Source organism: Crinia signifera, chromosome 7 (assembly GCF_055691185.1).
Source record: "Crinia signifera chromosome 7, ASM5569118v1, whole genome shotgun sequence".
Lineage (NCBI taxonomy): Eukaryota > Metazoa > Chordata > Amphibia > Anura > Myobatrachidae > Crinia > Crinia signifera.
In genome coordinates this window covers 179,383,910-179,404,590 of record NC_139223.1, presented here as the reverse complement: position 1 = coordinate 179,404,590, position 20,681 = coordinate 179,383,910, and the positions used below count along the sequence as shown (strand labels likewise).

The window sequence follows — 20,681 nt, the reverse complement described above, 5'->3', positions numbered from 1 at the left end:
TGACGTACATTTATGCCATGTGTCGGGAAGTACATCCCGACCATGACGTAAATGTACGTCAAATGTCGGGAAGGGGTTAAAACTCATCTCAATAAGGGAAAGTCCTTACAACAGTTTGTGCCTGCAGGACAAATTAAAAAATGCTTAAATATTTTTGTTTCGGCAACGTTAAGACAAAACACAAACAGAGTCTAGTCAGAAGAGGGCTAATATCATTGTGCAAGAATAAGTGATTATGGTAATATATTTAATTATTACACTGAATTGTTTTCTTGATTATAATTGTAAATTATATGAGTTGCATGTGATTCTGCAGTAAAATATTTCATTAAAGAATAAAAGGTAGGATGTTATTATAAACTGATTATTTTTAGGGAAGATGGTATGGAATGAACCAGCCAATGACAGTTCCAGTAAAATAAAATAAATTTATGTAATGGTTTACTTATTTGAATATTATAAATCTTTTTTTGTGTGTATTTATTGAATCTATTTACTTGTAAATAAACTGTTAAACTTGAATGTGTTGTAAAGTTTTTCCAATACTCGTTATATTCACCCTGTGAACACAAGAAGAGAACCTGTAAAGAAACAAAAAGAAAGAAGTACTTACTGCACACTTGCATGCTTTGATTTTCACCTCTCAGGGAGATGGGCGGAGAGGCAACACGTCAGGGGGGGCGGGAATAATGCCGACATCACTTGGCTCCGCCCCATGCCATAAAACTCTTGATTTGCGGAAAGAGGGCAAGGCTTAAATGATGCGAAATGCAGCTACTGCGTCACTTTAGCCCCGCCCCTCTCCGCAGACCCGTAATTTGCGGTAATTGAACCAGTGGGGAAGGGGGTGCGGGGGCTCTGGTCAGCAAGAGGAAGACTTGCCCACTAAACGGCCGATTAACACCCCCAGTCGCCTACTTCCTGTCAATCACCATGCGGACAACATGTGTTTAGAAAAAGTTGCAGTACTTCATTGCAGGACGGCCTCGGCATGCGTACTAAAACCGTAATCATTCGCAGTGTATCGATAATCGTCCACGGTAGAAAATTTGCAGCTGTATGATCCACTCTAAATCAGGCCCTTATGTAAAACTCAGGATAAGTGTTGTTTGTTCTCGATCAGGTAATATCCAGGTAACACTCAGGTACAGTTAGTCAGGCTTGCCTACCATCCCGGAATGGCCAGGAGGCTCCTGAAAATCAGGCCCGAGAAAGTAGGCTCCTGATTGGCCAGAATTCATTCTGAGCAGAGACGCAGAGGAAGAAGGATCTCTGCGTCTCTAGTATACAGCGGAGCGGGTACCAGCAGCCGGGAGCAGCGCGTCTTGCAGAGAAGATGCCGGGGTGGACGCCAGAGGACAGGTGAGTAGGATTTCTTTCCCCAGGTACCCCTTTGGATTACTACAGATCCAGGACCCCGGACTCTTCAGCCCTGGAGCCCCGGACCAGCCCCGGAACCAAGGCACCGGACCGGACCTTGGGACCCACCTACGGGCTTTAAGATAGGTAAGTATCAGTGTGTTTGTGTAATGTATGTATTAAACTTTTATTTTTATAATGTGTCAGTGTGTATTTATCTATTTTTTTTACTGTGGAACTACAAGACCCAACGGGCCCTTTAATGCCCCGCAGGCTGGGACTTGTGGTTCTCCAAGTCCCAGCTTGCAGGGGAGGCTTGCTGGGACTCATAGTTCCACAGTTTAAAACAATAGGTTTTTCATCTATTTCTTTACACAATGATCAGCCCGGTGGCCACCGCACAGGGCCACCGGGGACAGCACCAGGCTTCAGCCTGGTCAGGTAAGTCCTGGAGGGGGGGGACCCCTTTATTGGGGGGGTCCCCACCTCACCAGGACCCCTGGCCAGGTTGACTGGACGGTAGGGTTAATGCTTTGGCCGCGGGACCTTATATAATAAGTGTCCCCCGGCTGTGGCATTACCCTGCTGGCTGGTTGTGCCTGGGGCTGGTTCTTAAAATACGGGGGGCCCCTACTCATTTTGTCCCCCGTATTTTTGGAACCAGCCCCGGACCTGGACCCTGGGGCTGGTTGTTAAAAATCGGGGAACCCCTATTTGTCGGGTTCCCTTATTTTTAATTACCGGCCCCGGCTCTTTCAGCCTGGTGCTGGTTACAGCTGTGGGGGGGACCCCACGCTGTTTTTTTCTAAATCCCCCCCCCCTCATATTTTTTATGGGTTAAACGGGTTTTTAAACGGCAGTGTGAATGTGCCAAAAACGGCTTTTAAATGGTAATTTACCGTTTAAAAGCTGCAGTGGGAAAGGGTCTTTATGGCTCTTGCCGTTTAAAAACCCGTTTAAAAAAAACGGGTAATGACCCATTTCAGCAGTGGGAAAGCAGCATAAGGGTGCAGGTGGGAGCCCAGGGACCATTACAACTTGTACTATTTTACATTTGCCCATCTTATATTTTTATCATTAAAATGAGAAATATTCTGTTGTTCTGCCTCTGTATAAATGCCCTACATTGTTGCTGGTTTTGTTTTTTCACTTATAAACTGTGAACACCTATAACTTGATAGGTTAGGTACATTTCAGAGTAAGGTTTATTTAAGTTAACATGGAGTACACAGGTGATAGAAGATAAACAGCTGTCAATAGTTAAGGTTTTGGGTGTGAACCCGCAGCTGGGACTGCTGTTTAGGACAGCCACGGTGGGACCCTACGCTGACTCTGTTGACCCCCCGAGTAGGGTAACCGGTTCCTGCAGGAACTAGGCTTCGCCTGTAGCTGCCACATTTGAAAGGGCAAGTTAAGCCCACCCTAGCTCCGGTGCAGCCAGGTGTTATGAGAGGACAAAGACCGGGGACCCCCTAAGGGCACAGTCAATAGGTAATCTAGTTAAGGAAGCCTTACTGAGAATTAACAAAAAAGGCAACTTTCCAAAACTACTAATGCAGCTAATTGCGCCAGCGACCTAATCGCCAACCAGCAGCGACCGCGTTGCATACACAACGATAAATTACACCACACCAAAAAGCACACCACGAACAATACGCACAGAACACTAAACACAGAATAAGGCACCGGAAGTTAGCACACAAGCAAAAGCAAATAAGGATACAGCATACTGCTGAAGGGACACCCTTGCACACCAAGAAGAGGTGGGTAAATAAAGATATGCTCAGGAGAGCCACAAGAAATAATGAAATAAACCAGGCCCCTAGCAGGGGTACTCATGAGACCAGGAACCAGCTGATGAGACAGGAAACCACCACAGGTAAGCACTCGCTGGTGCTGACAGGCACCGGTGCAGAGAAAGAATAGGGCAGGTGGATAGCACAGGGGACAGAAGCTGGGTATAGACTGGACCAAGACTGCAGCAGGACAGGACTTCCACAGGACCAGGGCCAGTGGCGTAACTATCGTCCCGCAGCCCCCGCGATTGCGTGAGGCGCTGAGGGTATGTGGGCGCCGGGGGGGCTGCGGGATGATAGTTGCCTTCTGCCGCCGGACCGGTGGTTTTATTTGCACCACCGGGTCCCAGCTCTCCCGAGTCCCGGCAGCCGCAGCGCTGTTCTAATACAAAAAGGTGACACTTGGAAAATGGCTGCCCCCATACCGCAGACAGTTTTTCGTCTGCAGTATGGGGGCAGCCATTTTCCAAGTGTCACTTTTTCATTAGCAGCAGTAACGGGAGAGCCGCCCGGGACCCGGCGCAGACGGATGCGGCCAGCCGGCCAGAGGTAACACACACACACATACACACAAACACGTCACACATACATACAAACACACACACACACACACAGAAACACAACCCCCCCTCCCCACCGCCGTACCACGGCTCCCCTCCGCTCCGTTTTTTTTTTACCGGGGGGGCGCCTCCTGCATTGTCGGCAGGGGGGCGCCGAAAATCTAGTTACGCCGCTGACCAGGGCATGGCAGAACCAGGACAACTGAGTGCAGCTGACACTCTGTTTGGAACAATGACCTGACAGGTGCCCAATTGGAAGCCCAAAGATTTCAGCTCCCTGCAACAGGAACAGGAAACTTCAAACAGGAAACTAGAAGCTATCACTGGCAGGGCAGTGCTAGAGAGAATCCCCTATGAAGGGCTCAAGTGATTAATCAGCTGAGAGAGATCCAGAAAGCTCCCAAGCTGTAATAATGAGCTCCTTACCTCGCATACTTGTGAATGAATTTAGCTCCCAGACTATAGAGCTGTAATGGCACAGACATACCACTGAAGGCCACCAGAGAGTCAAATGACAAACACAAACTGAACAGAACACAAAACAGAACTGAACCATTAATCATGGTTCCTAACATCAATATTATAAGGTATCAGTTTCTCTGGGCTAAATATAGTACAGCTGCACAGCATTGTGACAATCCAATAACACATTTACAGGTTTGGGTACATGTTAACATTTTTATAGAGACAAGTAAACAACATGCTCCTACATTCTAAACACCCTGACATTTAAGTATGTTGACTCAGACATGTGAAATGTTCGAGTCTGATAAGTCATGCTCAATAACACTCAGTTAAGATACAACTAGCATTTAGCTGTCAAGATGCTTAATGTATTGTAAAAAAAATAAGAAAAAGTCTAGATGGGTGTTACTCAAGGCATAATGTCAGTGTTCATATGATGCGAACAATTAACTGCTTCACAATATCAAATGAATCAGTAAACTGTTGGCTGGGTGTTCTCTAGGATCAAGATATAAATCGTGATGTCCCCAACTCGTGATCTGTATACCAATATTTTATCTTGATTTGATGCATATGTTTTTTTTTTATGAGTTGTCCTCCATGGAGCTGTCCAACCAAAAACAATTGCTTTAATCAGTCTTGGTTCCCTCAACTCCTGTCACTCCTCCTTTAGGTCACCTCAAACACCAAAGATGTGTATCATCAGGGATAGGAATTTTTATATAATGAGTAAATATAAGTAGTTACTCACTGGATATTTCCACTGGATTAGGATTGTGCGTTCGACTGATGAGGAGCCCCTTGTTGATAGCTATGTCATGTGGAGATGTGTGTGGGTAGATAGTAATGTGGTATGAGATAAATTAAACTATTGGCGGGATGCAATACAGTTCACAAGGGGTGTGGGATGCCAGCCAATCTCAGATGTTTTTTTTTTTAAAAGCAATCATTTAAGACATGTTATGATTTGTATCTGATTGCTGCTTTAAAAAGACCTCAGAGTTTTTCTGGTATCCTCACAGCCACCTCCCGCCATTTTTACTTATGGATAAAAGAACAATATGTATATACTTGGTTCATCCAAATCCGTTTCTAAATCTATTTGCTTAAAACGTAAGAGAATCCGGCGCATGCATATTGCTAAGATGACGTGCATGCGCAATCAATTCAGAGTCAGTGAACAGGACTAAACGGAATCAAGTAAGACGCTTTGTATACAAACAGATTACAACAATCCCGCGCATGCGCAATAGGATGCAAATTAATATCCTTATTTCGGCGCATGGACACAAAGATACCCGGCGTGTGCCAAGACACACGCAAGAGCATGGAAATCATATTTGGGTCTAATTACGTAACCCGGAAATGCCATACATGGCGTGTACATCTAAGTGGCCACACTATAAATAAGCATCTCTTAAAGATTTGTACCTATACTCTCCTGATGAAGTCCAGCCAATTTGTATATGGCATAAGAGACGAAACGCGTTGAGAGCAGCCTGTTTTCACCCCAGCACCATTTCATTCATGTAAGTGTTTTTTCTTTGTTTTTATTCACTTATATGCACTTTATTAAACTATATTAACTTTAATTGGAGTTTTTTCCCTTGTTTAATACACCAATGGGCATATGACCTCATATTTGCAAAACGTTGAAACTTGTGGGAGACATCCGTGAAGGGTCCAAACTGCACTATCCGGCAGTGTCATGGTAACCATGAGACAAAGATCACCATTTGATGAGCATGATAATTACGTACACATGGTAGTCACATTACTCGTAAACCTTAAGTGTGGACACTAAATTATTACACTAGAGAGTGATATTTCTCATCCCCCTTTCCTAATATAAATTTAATTATATAAATCAATTAGCAGACAGAAATGAGAAATTATGAGGAATTCATTAAATGTCAGAGTTATGTAATAACTAGATTGGTAAAAAATGTAAGTAAAAACAACAAAACAAACCTTAATAAAACAAGAAACCCAATAAGTAGACTAGGAAAACCATAGTTTATTCTTCCTATAACTGACCTAACAAGAATGCTAGAAATCAGAGAAACCATCCTTTCCCCCAGAACTGCAGCCCCCTCCTCATTCAGGTGCAATACTTCACTGCAAAAAAGATGGCGCCTGACCAAGAAGTCCGCCCAGTGTCCCATGAACACAAATCCCTCCTTCCAACACCAGTCCTTTAGCCACACGTTTACCTCCTTGATCTCCCTCTGCCTCCCTGAGCTAGCGCGTGGCACTGGTAATAATTCTGAGAATATTTACTCTTTCTTGAGGACATCCCACTTACCATTAAGTTTGTCGTTGGTACCGATGTGTACCAAGACCGCCGGGTTGCTCCCAACCCCTCCCAACAATATGTCTACTCGGTCCGCGATGTGCCGTACCCGAGCACCCGGGAGACAACAGACTGTATGGCGATCACGATCCCGATAGCAGATTGCCCTATCTGTTCTCCTGATGATAGAATCCCCTACCACCACTATCTGACTTTGCACCTCCCTGTCTGTCATCCCGTTAGAGCTAGAGGGACCGCTCCTCTGGTTGCTAGAGGGAACAGTCTCCTCCAGCTCCATAACTTCGTCACTATCCTCCACCGAAACTTCATCCAACCAGGCAAATTTATTTGGGTGTGATAGATCCGAGATGTCGTGCCTGTCCCTCCTGACCCTCTTGTTTCCCCTTCTTACCGTGACCCAGCTGGCTGCCTGATCCTCCTCCTCTACCAGTGACCCCATCTGCAATTCCTCTGCCGTTCTATCTAAGCTTTGCTCGAGATTGGAAATATCCCTCAGTCGCTGGACGGCCCGCTCTAGATCAGTGACCTGGGCTTCCAGGGCGGACGTTCGCTCACATCTCGTGCAGATGTATTCGCACTGGGACTCTTGCTCCAGGTGCGCATACATCTTGCACGACATGCACTGAGTTAGATTCTCAATCTGGGCCCCACCCATTTTATCTACCTCCCTGTGACTAGTCCCCTTAGTATACAATAGAGAGTTAAATTACAATGCAATTACACACTACAAGTTAATTGCTATCAAAATATAAGAAAGTTGATACTTATCTGTTCCTGCAGCTGTGTCACACTCCTGGTGTCCTCACACCTGATGTGTCTGCAGCAGCGACAGTAGGGCTCTAATCTTGTCCTCTGGTCTCCTGCTGATACTGGCTGTCTTGTAGTCTGCTGACACACCACTCTGTATCCATCCGCTACCTCTGTCATTTCTTCCAGTTGCACGTTGTCCTCAGTGGCCCACTGTCAGATCATGCAGCACACTGTGTACCTGCACTTTGTGGACCCTTAGCAGGTCAGGCACCTGGGCTTCAAGCAAAGAGAAAAAAAAACAAAACAGAAACAGAAGGGACAGAAGCCTCTTGCAACCTGGTTTAACCCCTCCCTGGATGTAACTCTGAACTTAAACAATGGCAGTTCAAATTCACAAGCTCAATAAATTTGTTTACCCCCTGCTGATACTACCCACCTGAGCAGAAAACCACTCCCACACTCCCTCCTACTCAATATACTGAGCAGAAACCACTCTCACACTCCCTCCTGCTCAATATACTGAGCAGAAAACCACTCCCACACTTCCTCCTGCAGCAATATACTGAGCAGAATACCACTCCCTCCGGCAGCAATATACTGAGCAGAAAACCACTCCCACACTCCCTCCTGCTCAATATACTGAGCAGAAAACCACTCCCACACTTCCTCCTGCAGCAATATACTGAGCAGAAAACTACTCCAACACTCCCTCCTGCTCAATATACTGAGCAGAAAACCACTCCCACACTCCCTCCTGCTCAATATACTCAGCAGAAAACCACTCCCACACTCCCTCCTGCAGCAATATACTGAGCAGAAAACCACTCCCACACTCCTTCCTGCAGCAATATATTGAGCAGAATACCACTCCCACACTCCCTCCTACAGCAATATACTGAGCAGAAACCACTCCCACACTCCTTCCTGCAGCAATATACTGAGCAGAAAACCACTCCCACACTCCTTCCTGCTCAATATACTGAGCAGAAAACCACTCCCACACCCCCTCATGCAGCAATATACTGAGCAGAAAACCACTCCCACACTCCCTCCTGCAGCAATATACTGAGCAGAAAACCACTCCGACACTCCCTCCTGCTCAATATACTGAGCAGAAACCACTCCCACCCTCCTTCCTGCAGCAATATACTGAGCAGAATACCACTCCCACACTCCATCCTGCAGCAATATACTGAGCAGAAAACCACTCCCACACTCCCTCCTACTCAATATACTGAGCAGAAAACCACTCTCACACTCCCTCCTGCTCAATATACTGAGCAGAAACCACTCCCAAACTCCCTCCTGCAGCAATATACTGAGCAGAAACCACTCCCACACTCCCTCCTGCAGCAATATACTGAGCAGAAACCACTCCTACACTCCCTCCTGCAGCACTATACTGAGCAGAAAACCACTCCCACACTCCTTCCTGCTCAATATACTGAGCAAAAAAACACTCTCACACTCCCTCCTGCTCAATATACTGAGCAGAAAACCACTCCCACACTCCCTCCTGCTCAATATACTGAGCAGAAAACCACTCCCACACTCCTTCCTGCAGCAATATACTGAGCAGAAAACCACTCCAACACTCCCTCCTGCTCAATATACTGAGCAGAATACCACTCCCTCCTGCAGCAATATACTGAGCAGAAAACCACTCCCACACTCCTTCCTGCAGCAATATACTGAGCAGAATACCACTCCCACACTCCCTCCTGCAGCAATATACTTAGCAGAAAACCACTCCCACACTCCCTCCTGCAGCAATATACTGAGCAGAAACCACTCCCACACTCCTTCCTGCAGCAATATACTGAGCAGAAAACCACTCCCACACTCCTTCCTGCAGCAATATACTGAGCAGAAACCACTCCCACACTCCCTCCTGCTCAATATACTGAGCAGAATACCACTCCCTCCTGCAGCAATATAATGAGCAGAAAACCACTCCCACACTCCTTCCTGCAGCAATATACTGAGCAGAAAACCACTCCCACACTCCCTCCTGCAGCAATATACTGAGCAGAAAACCACTCCCACACTCCTTCCTGCAGCAATATACTGAGCAGAAACCACTCCCACACTCCCTCCTGCTCAATATACTGAGCAGAATACCACTCCCTCCTGCAGCAATATAATGAGCAGAAAACCACTCCCACACTCCTTCCTGCAGCAATATACTGAGCACAATACCACTCCCACACTCCCTCCTGCAGCAATATACTGAGCAGAAACCACTCCCACACTCCTTCCTGCAGCAATATACTGAGCAGAAAACCACTCCCACACTCCTTCCTGCTCAATATACTAAGCAGAAAACCACTCCCACACCCCCTCATGCAGCAATATACTGAGCAGAAAACCACTCCCACACTCCCTCCTGCTCAATATACTGAGCAGAAAACCACTCTCACACTCCCTCCTGCTCAATATACTGAGCAGAAAACCACTCCCACACTCCCTCCTGCAGCAATATACTGAGCAGAAACCACTCCCACACTCCCTCATGCAGCAATATACTGAGCAGAAAACCACTCCCACACTCCCTCCTGCTCAATATACTGAGCAGAAAACCACTCCCACACTCCCTCCTGCTCAATATACTGAGCAGAAAACCACTCCCACACTCCCTCCTGCAGAGTTTAGATTAGAAGAAAAAATGTATTTAGTCAGAACAGTCAAACTTTGGAACTCTCTTCCTGACGAAGTGGTGTCGGCAGACACTACAAATACTTTCAAAATAAGGTTGGATAAACATTTATTGGTTAAAAACATCCATGGGTACGAATAAGTAACATAATCTGTCCTTAAAATATCGGAACATACTATACAACAAGGGATGAACTATTATAAACATAGATTGAACTAGATGGACGCAAGTCTTTATTCAGCCTCACCTACTATGTAACTAGGTAACTATGTAACATTGCGTTAATCAAACACTGGGAAATGTCAGAATTTGCTGTTAAAATTAATTTATTTATTAAAATATCTAAAACCACATTACATTTACCATACATACTGCCAACGAGCACTAAAATCCCTAATAATATATACCATATTGTCAGGATGTTAGTTTAGAGGGAGACATTTAAAAAAAAAAAATGTAATGTTTGCTGTTGAATCCTTCATAAAACTGGCACTGATACAATTGCTAAAGTTTTTGTAAGTGTACCGCATCCCCTTGCATGGCTCGCAGCACGCCATGCTTTGGACACGGTGCCTCGCTTGGCTCTGCTCACTGTTTTATTCTCCCACCACGCCTTAGTGAATGGTAGGGACATTATACATTACACATCATCTCAGTTATACATTTCTTTTCCATATCCCATATTCAGCACTGTGTGTTTCTAAATAAATAATAAAAAAAAAAAAAAATCACTTCTATTCTCTCTCCGTCTTTGCACTTTTCCTGGTTCGTATACTGGTTGGGTGTGTGCGACCTGAGTGACAGGGATGCTGTATAAGCATCGGTGCCCTCGGGGATGCATATACCCAGACAGCAAAATATGATCTTTGTAAGCACTTTTGTGGTTCATTTACACGTTTTTAATACAACTCCTTTATAGTTATTTAATGAGTGTATTTATTAAATAATTTTTATTGGATATAGATTTATATCTATTTTTTGTCAGATATTAACTTTACTGCTAACATTAAGATCCACAAACTTGCACTTTAAATTGATGTGAATGTGATTTACATGTTATTGATTCACTGCATTCTATACCTAGATGGTTTAGTGCACTATATCAAGCACTTTTGAACTGGTGGAACGCAAAAACCCGGACCTTCCGGGTATTTGGAACGCACCGCCATCTTGGAAATCAGAATGCGCATGTGCAATCAGCGGCAGGTGCCGCAGATGGACGCAAATTATCAGGCTTATAAATACATGCCTGTGGATGAATCCTAGCTATGCCATTGACAAAGGTGACTACCGAAACGCATTTGGCGCTAACTAGGACCTGTGGACCCCCATAGCTGGAGTGCCTGACCTTTCTGGAGGGTCAGTGAACTGAATGCCATCATCTCCAGGGACAGATCGGCGGCACCTGGTTCCAGCTTTGCCTTTGGGATACCACTTATGCTTTTATACTTGTCTTCTATATGTGAGTGTATTTTAGATTAAAAGGTGTTTTATATCAATTGATCTGCACTATCGCTTGCTTTCTCTTGATTTTCCATGTATCATACTATGGAAGGAAGAGTCGCTGTTTTGCCAGAGGGACACCTTTGAGTGCTCTATAATAAACAGCTGGCTTGTGAGTGCACACCTGCATTTATATACTGGCCCTTATTCACATTGGCGCGTACGCATGCAAATTCGCACGTTTCACCCTGCAACCCCCATTGCGCATGTGCAGCAAGCGCACTGCGCATGTGCAATGTCATTAAAAAATACTCGCAAGCAAACTTTCGCGGAGATTTCTCAGTGCGAACGAGTGCATAGGTAGTAGGCGTGCAGTGGGCGTTAGCATGGGCGCGACTATTATAATGAGCAAAAGTGGGCGTGCACATGGGCGTACACATGGGCGTTCACTATGAGTGGTGGGAGTGCTTTCGCATGAGTGCACGAGGGATTGTTCCCCTCCAACGCAAAACTTTTCGCCAGCTCAAAGCAGGTTTTTCGTTTCGCACACCATACTTCTTGTGATGTGCTCATTCGTACGGAGCAAACACACGCACGAAATGGCTAAATCAATGGGTGAATCAATGGCACCTGCACACTATTGACACCAATACATGGTTGATTTCAGGAGACAATTACCTCAGCACAACTTCTGATTGCATACCACCAGCAATCAAGTGTTAGCAGATACAAACTTCTTCTGTTGCTAAAGTTATTTGGACCAAACCAATGCGCTAAAACCAAACAAATCCCACCCTTATAAATTTGCCTTATGTAACATACCACCACTATTGTCATTTCTACTCTGCTATATTTAGCATGTTGCCCCTGTCAACATTAGTCGACATGTGTCACCTCACATGCAACATAGATATCAGATACTTCCTTTACAACACAACACATGTCACACATGTTAATTGTAATCATAATTTTTATTGCATATGCAAGATACAATAAAAATAGAATTTTTTTAATGGCAAATTATATCACAACACACAATCAAATTATTTTCGTCCTCGTTTTGGGATACCACCTTTTGTGGGTCGACCAGACCTGCGTCTGATGGTTATTGGGGGTTGATTTTGACCTTCCCCAGGTGGGGCAGAAGCTGCTGGTGTACCCTGAGGGGCTGATGTTTGTGTGTCGCGATGGTCGTTGAGGCGCTTCACCTCATGGTGGATGCCCTGAAGGCATTCTGCAATGGTGGACATCACCTGCAGCATCTGGGCCTGCCCTTCCACAGTTGTGCGTCCCTGTTGACGGATGTCACCCAGCACCTGCTCCAGGTTAGCCGTGTCCACTGGTGCTGTGCCGTCGGCAGCATTGCTTGGAGGTGTTGGAGGTGCAGAAGTCTCAACTTCAGTATTTCTATCTGTCAAGCAAGGAAATAAATAACAGTTTTATCACATTTACCCTTATACAAATAATTTATCATTAATAAAAAACATTTACCTCCTAGCTCAGCCCCAAACTCATCCCCCTGCAGTTCGCTGTCCATTGTCGACACCCCTTGTATCTCCTCCATGGTAATGCACTCTTGTGCCAACTCATCTAGAGGTGTGAGCTGTAGGTGTTCGGGCAAATGTCCCCCCCCCCAGTTTTCTGGCTAGCTTTCCAACGCTCAGACAGCTTTCTCTTTAGCCGGGATTTGTAATCCTGCCACCTGCCGATGTTCAAAACATACATATGGACATATGAAACAGATATTTCAGATGTAATCATGTGTATCAAGCACAAGTGTGTTAGGAATCACATGCTTCAATGTGAGCCAGTACAAATGGTAGACCTTTTATACTACGTTTCACAAATTCTACATTGTGATGGTGGCACATATTAAGGCCTGTGCAATTGCGGGCCTCCAGATGTGGACGAACTACACATCCCAGGATGCGTAGCATTACTTTTGCTATGTGGCCATGCTGAAGCAAGCCATGCTGGGATGTGTACTTCCTCAACATCTGAAGGACCGCAATTGGGAAGGCCTGCACATATTGAATTACTACACATGTACTACATTATATATTTATAGATTACATCACAAACACCTTGTCATCTTCACTCAGTACAGTGTTAACAGGTGCACACTGTGGTCCAAATGTCTAATATTTATAGAATACCTCGGTAATAATTTGCCCATACAGCAAAACACACTTGCCTGCGCTTAACATGCTGCCAATCCCGGCCCTGATGGGACACCTTATTAATTTCTTCAGTGATCTCTTTCCACAGCTTGTCTTTGGTGTTGGGGGTCATTTTTTTCGGGCCAAATTCGATCAGGTCACGTGCTCTTGGCACTAAAATGCCCAGCTCCACCTTTGAAAAGGGTGTGTTTCGGCTTCTGCTTGCCACATCCATACTCCCAACATTGCTTGGTCCTGGACATGCAGCTGGAGTTTGGCCTGCCACTCCATCACCCACGGTGTGTGGTTGGGTTGATGGCAAACTGCTTGCAATTACAGGCTGTGTTGCTGCTGCCCTTTCACCCTCCTCACGTCTGCTCCTCTCCATCAGCCTTGCAGTGATGGAAGTTAAACATGAAAACAAAAAAGAAGAAAGAAACTCGGGTGGGGTGCACTCTTATTAACCCAATCATAAAGTTGTTCAAAAGATACGCTATAAATTTTAATAAAGAATTTTTTTTTTGTGTGTTTTTTTATTGTTGCTGAGTGTTTAACCAAAATAACTAAATATTATTAGAACAAAAGAAATTAAAGAAATATTTTTTGGGATTTTTTCAATTAATCATTAATTAATTTGTTACTAATCAAAAAACAATAAATTTGTCCTGGCGATTTTTTTGAGTTCTTATCAGGATTTTATTATGCGTAAGTATACACTGAGAAAGCTGATCATCATATATCCTTATTGCCTTTATCCAGAAGGCAGTCTCAGTTTAGTCTCAATTTAATATTGAGATAAGGATTGTAATCATAGATCAGCATAACTCATAATTCTAAAGAGAAAAAACATAATAGTAACTTTTAAATACGCATAAAAAATCATTCACTATATAGTGCAGTGTATCTTAATTTCTATAATTTTAGATTGTAAATTTTTTATTATTTTTAGTTGGATTCTCTCCCCTACTTGCTATACATAATACAAGTAATTGATATATTTGCACTGTGGTCTAGATTAGCAACAAAACTGTGGTGTAGTGTAACTGCTAGCATACATTGTAGCAAAAGACCTTTATTATGAAAGGAGAACACTTGCCAGTTTAAAGAACCCTGTCTGCAATACAAGTTCACCTAGCAAAAAATACTAATTGGTCACAGGTGTATGTATCATGCAGCGGTTATCAATGGTATAATTCAGGTGCCTGCATATATGTTTAAATCCAGATACAAAGCATTTACAATTTACACATTGATCTAGCTAGGCAAGATGAATATCACTGGAAACAAAAAAAGCAACAGAACTGCTCTATATACCTCCAATAGCTACACCCTTCCAAACGGCCACATATTTATTACTGCTCAAAATGCTCATTAATATTCAAGAATGACTAGCACCTAATTGCATCACCTATCTTGCACAGATAGCAAAAAATAGGAACATGCCATATACTCAACCTTTGGCACTAGCAGTTGGGAAGTACATAAATTGGTTCCCTTTTAATTAAAGTGCAGGTTCATTGATAGAACAAAGATGATTGCGTTTTTTTATCACAGCGAAGAAACAGAGTTGCTACTAGCATGACCAGCAGCCAAACCCACTCCACAGAGATTTGTTGTATGCCACAGTCGACAGTACACATAAATTATAGTATGTTGACAAGCCTGTCTGTATCAATCAAAAAGATGGAGCTGTGGTGACCGTATAATAAAACAGTCACTTCCCAGGTGTATTAATGTATATACTGCCACCCTGCTAATGTTGACACAAGAGCAGATACTGTATAGGGCAAATGCGGGGAGAGAAACAAACAACCGCACAGTGAAATGATTAGGTAAAAAAGCGAGGGGAACCACTGCCCTGTGTCCGGAGCCAGGCCAAGCGGCCAAGACAGTAAAGCTCCACAGGGAGGGGGACCCTCGTTACCAGTCCTGTAGAAGGCAGCGATGTCTCCTGTAGTCGCACTTAGGGGATTTTCAATTTCGTGCAGGAGAGCGCTCTGCCGGTCACGTGTGCACACGTGAGCGGCTTCTGTTGACGCGCGTTTCGCCGGAGCTTGATCACACGCTGCCTGTGTGATCAAGCTCCGGCGAAACGCGCGTCAACAGAAGCCGCTCACGTGTGCACACGTGACCGGCAGAGCGCTCTCCTGCACGAAATTGAAAATCCCCTAAGTGCGACTACAGGAGACATCGCTGCCTTCTACAGGACTGGTAACGAGGGTCCCCCTCCCTGTGGAGCTTTACTGTCTTGGCCGCTTGGCCTGGCTCCGGACACAGGGCAGTGGTTCCCCTCGCTTTTTTACCTAATCATTTCACTGTGCGGTTGTTTGTTTCTCTCCCCGCATTTGCCCTATACAGTATCTGCTCTTGTGTCAACATTAGCAGGGTGGCAGTATATACATTAATACACCTGGGAAGTGACTGTTTTATTATACGGTCACCACAGCTCCATCTTTTTGATTGATACAGACAGGCTTGTCAACATACTATAATTTATGTGTACAGTCGACAGTACACATAAATTATAGTATGTTGACAGGCTTGTCAACATACTATAATTTATGTGTACTGTCGACTGTGGCATACAACAAATCTCTGTGGAGTGGGTTTGGCTGCTGGTCATGCTAGTAGCAACTCTGTTTCTTCGCTGTGATAAAAAAACGCAATCATCTTTGTTCTATCAATGAACCTGCACTTTAATTAAAAGGGAACCAATTTATGTACTTCCCAACTGCTAGTGCCAAAGGTTGAGTATATGGCATGTTCCTATTTTTTGCTATCTGTGCAAGATAGGTGATGCAATTAGGTGCTAGTCATTCTTGAATATTAATGAGCATTTTGAGCAGTAATAAATATGTGGCCGTTTGGAAGGGTGTAGCTATTGGAGGTATATAGAGCAGTTCTGTTGCTTTTTTTGTTTCCAGTGATATTCATCTTGCCTAGCTAGATCAATGTGTAAATTGTAAATGCTTTGTATCTGGATTTAAACATATATGCAGGCACCTGAATTATACCATTGATAACCGCTGCATGATACATACACCTGTGACCAATTAGTATTTTTTGCTAGGTGAACTTGTATTGCAGACAGGGTTCTTTAAACTGGCAAGTGTTCTCCTTTCATAATAAAGGTCTTTTGCTACAATGTATGCTAGCAGTTACACTACACCACAGTTTTGTTGCTAATCTAGACCACAGTGCAAATATATCAATTAATTGTATTATGTATAGCAAGTAGGGGAGAGAATCCAACTAAAAATAATAAAAAATTTACAATCTAAAATTATAGAAATTAAGATACACTGCACTATATAGTGAATGATTTTTTATGCGTATTTAAAAGTTACTATTATGTTTTTTCTCTTTAGAATTATGAGTTATGCTGATCTATGATTACAATCCTTATCTCAATATTAAATTGAGACTAAACTGAGACTGCCTTCTGGATAAAGGCAATAAGGATATATGATGATCAGCTTTCTCAGTGTATACTTACGCATAATAAAATCCTGATAAGAACTCAAAAAAATCGCCAGGACAAATTTATTGTTTTTTGATTAGTAACAAATTAATTAATGATTAATTGAAAAAATCCCAAAAAATATTTCTTTAATTTCTTTTGTTCTAATAATATTTAGTTATTTTGGTTAAACACTCAGCAACAATAAAAAAACACACAATAAAAAATTCTTTATTAAAATTTATAGCGTATCTTTTGAACAACTTTATGATTGGGTTAATAAGAGTGCACCCCACCCGAGTTTCTTTCTTCTTTTTTGTTTTCATGTTAAACTTCCAATAAACTCGGGGGTGCACCGCTGACCATTGCATCTACCAGGCTCTAAGTTACAAAACAGCAGCTTGTTTGCAATGCTAATCGTGGAGGGTATTCCCTAAATCACAGTCAGTTATATTCCCAATCAACTATCCGCTTCCAATACTTTAAAATTAATTAACCCCATCTAGTGCAGATTTCCCTCACCAACCCTCTTTTCTAGTGATGGAAGTTAGTCTGTCTATAATAGCCTCGTGGTCAGAGGTGACCTCTCCTTCTGATTCGGAAGTCATTCACCTTGTAAATGTGTAATGTGTTTATGTGGCCATTTATAGTCGTGGTCTGGAGTGAGTTTTCGCAAGCACGCCAAACACACCTGCGTTAGCACGTCCACACCTGCGGTAGCAGGTAAAACCTGGTGTTGTTGGTCATGGTCTAGCATAATGGCTATAAGTTTCGGTTGCAGTGCACTCTCATATGTCACTGTTATTATGTGCATGACATGTGTGGAATATGTTTAATGCATGTGTGTGCTATCTTTGAAACAATAGGTGTGTATCTTCACAATCCATGCCATTTTTTGGTATATGCTCACGAGCGCATAATTTTGGCCAAGAACGCCAAACACATGCTGTGTGCCTATAAAAGAGCAGATTGTCCCGTTTACCCACACTTGCTATCCTATATGTTTGTTGACGGTGGCGGTTTTGCAGAAGCAGAACGCATTGTACCAGAGGGTAAGTTTAGTGGCCACATATTAGCACTTTGAATGTTGCTACATTTAGCTACTAATGATTAATACTTCTTGTAATGTCTGCAATGCATACAGAGATATCCATATGTATGTTACAATGCATGTGTGCACAGGTGTTTTGGTAGTGATTGTATGGTTCTGGCACCTATTTGAATGTGATATTTAATTGCATCACTTTACCCTTAGGATATTTGATGTGGCCAGCTACTGGTGTAGCATTTGTGGTGTTTCTGCTGTCTCATAAGGTAAATTACTCTTTACAGAACCTTTATCTTCATACTAAGGGCAACTTCTTTCTGCATGCTAAATTTCACGTGCTTGCTACCTTATTTGCTAGTTTCATTGTGTGTATTGTGACCTCATGACATTGTAATATCATGTAAGCGTGTGTGTTAATGGCTTTTGGTGTACACATCCCCTTTTACAGGACTGTGGATCTATTCAGCCATCCTTTGCCCGTATGTGTTATGTTGCTTGTGGTGTGTGCGTTTGTGTGTATGTGTTTGTGGTTCCTGTCACTAAATTTGTTCCATTTGTCTTTACAGAGTCAAGTGGTCGCCATACATGTGGGTGTGTGGCAACTGGACCAACGTGTGGCTCAACCTCTTCGAGGAAGGAGGCTGGGGCGTGCTAAAATATTCCGCACACGTGTGACCCTCTTTGGGATGCCTGATGATGAGGTACAAACTAGGTACCGGTTACCACCGCATGTGATCGTAGACACTCTCTCATTAATAGAGAGTGGTCTGGAAAGTAGTCACAGGCTCCCAACAGCAATTCCGCCTCTCACACAGTGGTTGGCGGTGTTGCATTTCTGCGCCTCAGGCTCTTTCCAGCAAGTGGTGGCAGTGCTTGCAGGAGTTTCCCAACCTACTTTCAGTAGGATCCTGAGGCGTGTAATGTCGGCCATGTTTCGACGCAAGGGCCACTTCATGGCCATGCCATTTGACCAGGACTCTCTGGATAGGGTAAAACTGCAATTTCACCACCTTGCAGGTTTCCCTAATGTGATAGGTGTTGTGGATGGGACACATGTACCCTTTGTACCACCATCACGTACTGAGCACATCTTCCGTAATCGGAAGATGTTCCATTCCCTGAACGTGATGGTGGTATGTGGGCCATCCCTTGAGATCCTGGCCTTTAACTCCAACTTTCCTGGAAGTGGCCATGACTCCTATGTCATCCGTCAAACCAGGATCTGGCAAAGATTAAAAGAGCTGGAAGGACGTGACATGTGGATTTTGGGTGACTCCGGTTACCCTTGTACGCCCTGGCTCCTAACTCCTTACAGCTCCCCCACTCCAGGCCCACAGGAGTCATACAATACTGCCCATGTCGCCACCAGGCAAGTGGTGGAGCGCACCATTGGCCTCCTGAAGGGCCGATTTCGTGTGCTCCATCGCACTGGTGGTGACCTCCAGTATGCGCCAGCCATGGTGGCAAAGATTGTGGGGTTGTGTTGTTTGCTACACAACATAGCTGTAACGAGATCGGTCCCCTTCCCTGCGGAGGAAGTCCATCCACCTGAGCCACACGACGGTGCCCCCTGCCGCTACAGACACCCACAAAATGTGCGTGGGTACGCCCTGCGTGACTCTGTGGTGTCACGTTTTTTCAGGTAGGTTGAATAACAGTGTTTGACACCATATTTACAAGTACTACCCACATTCCCGCAGAACATTTATGTGGATTAACCATGTAAATCTTGTTAAAACACATTTCCAGATCAGATGTGTGATTACATGAACCAATATATATGTGATGTTGTTCTGTTACAATATCTTCGATGTATGTATTTGAATGTGTATTAAATAATGTGGTAAATTTTCCTATCTTTGTAGCTGAACTCATCAAGCAGATTGTCCAACACACCATCCCCAGAGGCCACCACTAGCCACAACCAGGATACTGACACACAAACTGAAGGGCAGGCAGGGTTGTGATCTGCTGGCCAGATGGAATGTAAATATTATTTCACAAAATGGAGGATGTGTGTGTCAGCATATGTGTTGGTGTGTATGTGTGTGTCATCAAAGACAAGTATATGTCGTTTGGAACTCACTCTAATGGCCATTCTTTCTATCCTTTCCAGGTGCAACACAGAGAAGACACGCATTTGTGGCAATGCTGCGGGATGTTCCAGTGCACCTAAGGGATGCTGCTTGCTGTGTGTTCCCATTGCTGAACCTGCTTAAAAACTAATGTAGCTGCTATATTTGCACTAGTGACAGTTTGGAGATGTGACAAATAGGGTTGTTCACAATAAAGTTTAGAATTTTCACTTGTGTCTGTGTGGGTCAGTATAGTACTGATAGTGATAGTAGTGATAGGACTATACTAGTAGTGATAGTGATGGTGTGAGAATACCCGAGATAACAGATATGTATGTTTTCAGATGACACTTGTTGAGAGATATTTTTGACAAGTATTCTTTATATACAGTATGGATCATGTTACATGTTTGCATGGTTCTACATGTTGAAATGATTAGTAATTGAAAGCTGTACTAGGTGTCACACATAGATTATGGGGGTTCAATAAAACAACTTTGTGTAACATGCAATTACAAATGTCATCACAGGTGTATATTACACACCTGAATTTCGTGTGCGGTTATGTGTATGAACGCATACTGTAGTAGCGGTTG

General features: G+C 43.7%; 1 long non-coding RNA gene across 1 annotated transcript; it reads left to right on the top strand.

The window, feature by feature from the left end:
- The first annotated feature begins 18,216 nt into the window (after nucleotides 1-18,216).
- Nucleotides 18,217-20,212, top strand: LOC146019645 (uncharacterized). The gene is made up of 3 exons (XR_014450632.1): nucleotides 18,217-18,276; nucleotides 18,577-18,711; nucleotides 20,127-20,212. It is a non-coding gene; the product is annotated as an uncharacterized LOC146019645 (long non-coding RNA).
- Nucleotides 20,213-20,681: the final 469 nt, after the last annotated feature.